This window comes from Heterocephalus glaber, unplaced genomic scaffold (assembly GCF_053883595.1).
Source record: "Heterocephalus glaber isolate CG9 unplaced genomic scaffold, H.glaber_assembly_v1.0 deba00001442, whole genome shotgun sequence".
Taxonomy (NCBI): domain Eukaryota; kingdom Metazoa; phylum Chordata; class Mammalia; order Rodentia; family Bathyergidae; genus Heterocephalus; species Heterocephalus glaber.
This window is the reverse complement of record NW_028258296.1, coordinates 40,268,667-40,273,771: the sequence shown is the minus strand read 5'-3', so window position 1 is coordinate 40,273,771 and position 5,105 is coordinate 40,268,667. Positions and strand designations below refer to the sequence as shown.

Sequence of the window (5,105 nt, the reverse complement as noted above, 5' to 3'; positions counted from 1 at the left end):
TTATTCCTTGCTTTCCTTGGTCTTCCAACCAGATAATAGGTTAGTTTTAAGTTCCTAAAGCTTTATTTAAAAAGAATAATACAGTAACTTTTTAAAGACAAATTGTTATGATTGGATTTTAAATGTCCCCTAAAGGTCATTTGTTGAAGGTCCTTAGCTGAAAGAAGTGGTGGATGATGGTGGAACCAATAGGAAGTGAGGGTAGGTGGAAGAAAATTAAGCCACTGAAGATGTATCTTTGAAAGGAATATTGAGACTCTGGACTTTGCCTCTCTTTGCTTTCCAGCCACCATGTAATGAATGTCCTTCTCTGCCACATGCTTGCTGTCACAATGGAAAACCTCACTACTAGCCCAAAGGCAAGAGAGGAAATCACTGAAACATGTATATTGAAACATTTGAAATTGTGAGCCCAAATACATATTTCCTCCTTAATTTAAGATGTTATATCAAGCATTTAATAAGAATGATGGAAAATTGAACAATAGAAAATTAACACTGAGAAGTAGAGCTTTTGTTGTGACAGTATCTGATTATGGTTCAGAAGCATTTGGAATTGATTTGCCTGTGTAATTTGGAAAATATTGAGAAGCAGGATAGATGAATCTGCAAAAATAAATTAATAGGCAATTCTTGTGTAATCTTAGAAGGCCACAAAACAGATGGAAATTCCTACAGTAAACAGTGTGCTCATGATATCTCACATGGACTACAGGCTACTCATGTTACATTCTGGTAAAAAAATTTGCATGTATTTTTCCATGCACTGAGACTTGGTGAAAGCCTGAGTTGAAAAGTGAAATTTCAAGGTAGCACAACATTCAAGCAGTGGGGGATAGGTTTTGATGACTGTCAATTTAAAGTGACAACTACAGAAGCTCCCCTGCTGCCATCCCACACTCCTAGGGTAGAGAAGGTGAGCCGGTCCCAGCACCCTGAAGGAAGCTCCCCCACCACCATCCCATGCTCCTAGGGCAGAGAAAGTGAGCGGCGCAGGTGCCAGAAGCACCCCCCCACACACACACCGTGGAAATGAGAAGACACATAAACAAGTCTCAAAAACAGACTTCCAGATCACCTACAGCAACCTCAAAGGGAAATGAGATGGAACAGTCTGATACTCAACCACCTAGACTCTCTGAACTGGCAACAAAAGAGGATCTGGGAAAAATGAAATCAGAAATAATCACTCAGATAATAGCAAAGATTGTGCTCATGGTGCAAGACATGATTAGTAAATCTAGAGAGGACAAAAAAAAAAAATAGAGGATCTGAAGAACATGATGGAAACCCAACATAGGAAACAAATGGAAACCATAAAACAGATGCACACAGATTTCCAGGAGATTAAAAACTCCATCGAAAGTCTGCTCAGCAGAATGAACCAATGTGAGCATAGAATTTCAGATATAGAAGATAAAATTGCAATTAGTGAGGAGGAAAAGAAAAATTGCATTAAAATTGTAAGGGAACATGAGAAATCAATCCAGCAGCTGCTAGATGATGCAAAGAAGAATAACATAAGACTGATTGGAGTCAATGAAGAAAGAGGAGAGAGTGCAGATGACATAAAAAAACTGTTCACAGAAGTGATGGTAGAAAATTTCTCAAGCAGGGGAAAAGAACTTGACATACAGATAAGTGAGGCATATAGGACTCCAGCTAGCCTTGATCAAAAAAAAATCTACACATAGGCATATAATAGTTAGGATTCCAGAAATCCAACAGAAGAATAAAATTCTACAAGCAGTGAGAGAAAAGAAACTTATTACATACAAAGGAAAGCCCATCAGAATCACAGCAGACTTCTCAATGCAAACCCTCAAGGCAAGAAGAGCTTGGAGTGATGTATTTCAAGCCCTAAAGGAAAACAGCTTCCAACCCAGACTGATGTACTCTAAAAAACTATCTTTCAAAATTGATGGAGAAATAAGATACTTGCATGATAAAGAGCACCTCAGGAACTTCATGAATATCAAACTGGCACTCCAAAAAATTTTAGACAATACCCCGGGGAAAGACAATGAGGATCACGACCCCAGGAAACCCAGCAGAATGAGTCCATTGGGCATGATAAATTAAACGCAAAGGGGGAGAATCCAACAAAAAGTAAAAGTCATGACAAGGCTTTTAAAACTTTTAACTTCATCTCCCTAATGAGTGTATAATTCAATCTTATTATTGTACTGATTAGTATTTTTCTGATTCTAGAGTTGCACACCTTTCCTTGTGCTGGACTGGCTATTTATCATCTTCTTATGTCTACTTTTTAATTGGGTTGTCTATTAATGAGCTGTAAGAGTTCTTTATATATTCTGGTCATAGGTTATATGCATTGTAAATGTGGTCTGTTTAAGGACTACTTTTCATTTTAATGATGTCATTTAAAGTTCTAAATTTTGATGGAATCTCATTTATCAATTTTTTTCTTTTACACATCATGTTTTTTGTATCCTAGGTACTTCTTGCCTACCCTAAATTCATAAACATTTTCCCTTATAATTCCTTCTTAAAGTTTTATACTTTTGGGCTTTCATATTTAGGTTCACAGCTCCCTTCAAGTTATTTTCATGTATGGAAATAAAGGATTGAGGTTCATTTTTTATATACGGATAGCAGGTGTTCTAGTGCTGTTTGCTGAAAACACTATCTCTTCCTCCTCTCTTGAATTGAGTTTATATTCTATAAAATGCTAATGTTAAATAATCTTTCAAAACTCAGTGAACCATGTATGTGTGGTTCTATTTCTAGATTCTCTGTTTTATTCAAATGATCTATATGTCCTTCCTTACACCAACACTGCCTTGATTACTGTAGATTTAGAAGAAGTCTTAAAATTAGGTACTAAACATCTTCCAATACTATTATTTGTCTTTTTTAAAAACTTTTCTAGGTCCTTTGTACTCCTACATAACTTTTAAATTTCAATATCCAATTCTTCATTTATAGCAAGTATACACAGACCTGAATTTTTATATATACCTTGTGTTTTCTAATCCTGCTAAATTCTTCTTTTCTTTTTGGACTTTAAATGCCAAAGATCTTTATTCTCAATTCTGAATCTGACTCAATTATGAAATGGCAGATAATACTCACTGTGAGAGTAAAAAATCCCACAAACTCTGTTCAAGTCTTTAGTTAGTATTATATCCCACTGTCATTGTATGAGATACATTAATCAGTCTGAAATACACAGAAGATGAAAGAAAAAGGGGAAAAACATTTTTATAGGCAGATGATCCAGTTACCTTAAAGGTAAATTTTCAAATTTACATAGTCACAGAACTGTCTAATTCCAGTGAAAATCAAAAGATCAATTCAGAAATACTGTCAGGCAAGCGTGCAAAATTCAGAACATGAAAAAAATGCAAGTCCAGGTTGCCCAAATACATCCTCAGATGAAGGTGAATTTGAAGATGCTGAACAGAACCAAAAGAATGAGAAGCTGAAAGAGACACGTCAAAATTCATCAGTGATTCCCTGGTTTTATAAATGAGGAGAGTGAGCAGACATGAACTAGTGAAGCTCCTATGGGGAGATTAGGTACATATTATCTAATTCCCAGTACTATTTGTAGTTATACTTAAAATACAAGGAAATAAATACCCAGAAACATTAAGTACATTGATTTAAATAAAATAGCTCAAGACTGATAAAGAGGGAAGAAGTGGAGCCATTAGTACAGCACAGCAGCACACCACATATCTTTAAGAGTAAATGGAAAGAAAGGATCTCTCATTTTAACACTCTATTCCAAAACATAATCAATATCTAACTCTCAATAAGAAAATATGCCAGCTTTAAAAATGTATATTCACCAATCTCCTACACTTTTTCACTGTTTTCCTTTTTTATGGTGCTGGGGTCAAATCTAAGGCCTCATACACATTACACAAGTACTCTATACTCAGTTACAATTCCAGTCTTTTTGCTTATCTTTTAAAACTGAGCACTGGGTTTTTAATGTTGTATATACATTTTAACTGTAGGTTTAAGGAATAAACAAAATCTGTATTTTGATAACTTAGTGTTTTTACAAAATGAAAGGCTCTCTATTAAAATACACTTTTCACTGGGAAAAATAAATGAAAAGGCAAATGGATCTACACAAAGTAAACATTAACTTTGGTAGATTTCAATGTAGGACAGTCCATAAACAATCATATTTGCCCTTATTCCCCCACAGCTGTTCAACTTCCAAGCTAAGAATTTTTTTAATCTTTCTGAAATTTTATTATGTTCAGATTTGTTTTTCATTCCACATCATCTTCAGCCAAGCTCTGAGCACTTAAAATTCTCTGACTAATTGTTGGGAGCTTAGTGAGAAGCATCTGGAACACTGGTGGTGGAAGAGTTTGCTGTAACACCTGCAGCAACTGCTGTGACTGTCCACACACAGCAATTGCATTTGTCAGATGGTCCACACCCTTCTCATATTTACCTTGAGCTAGCAACTCTTCACCAAGCTGTAGTTCTTCAAAGAAGAATTTTTGAACAGCTTTAGCATCTTTAAGGTCAGGTAACTTGGAAAGCCCAGCTCTCTCCTTGGAAAGCCCAGCTCTCTCCTTGGCAAGCTTCTGTTCTTTCTTCGTTCACGAAGCCTGTTCTTGAAGTTGGGATCACTTCGCCTCTTGCGGTCGAAGTAGATGCAGTAGCCGATGAAGAGGGCCCTGCACAGGCTGACGGCGGTAGCGCTATTCCGACCTACCATCTTCTCTCGAATTTGGCATGTGCTGGCCTCGGAGGGACCACACAGGAGCTCTAGTCCACAAAACTGTAGAGGAAATCACGCCACCTGGAGCCAAAGCCCCCTGAAGAGGACCGGAAAGCAATCCTGCTAAATCCAAATACAAGTTCTAGGGTCTCCTAGAAATTTTTTTGTATTTTCTCTGTAGATGATCATTTCATCTACATATAAAGATTTTACTTCTACCTTGCCAAGTCTATCCTAATTGTGTCATTTTATTGCCAGACTATTTTGGTGGGGCCTAGGTTTCAAAGTTTAATGAACAGATAAAGAGTAAGCATATCTGCCCTTGCTCCCCACCTTAAGGAGAAAGCATTGTATCTTCTCCATTCATATAAGGCGTTTTTGCTGAAAGTAT

General features: G+C 36.6%; 1 pseudogene; it reads right to left on the bottom strand.

Moving 5' to 3' along the window:
* Positions 1-4,067: 4,067 nt before the first annotated feature.
* On the bottom strand, positions 4,068-4,711 carry LOC101713251 (mitochondrial import receptor subunit TOM20 homolog pseudogene; annotated as a pseudogene).
* Between the last annotated feature and the right edge of the window lie 394 nt (positions 4,712-5,105).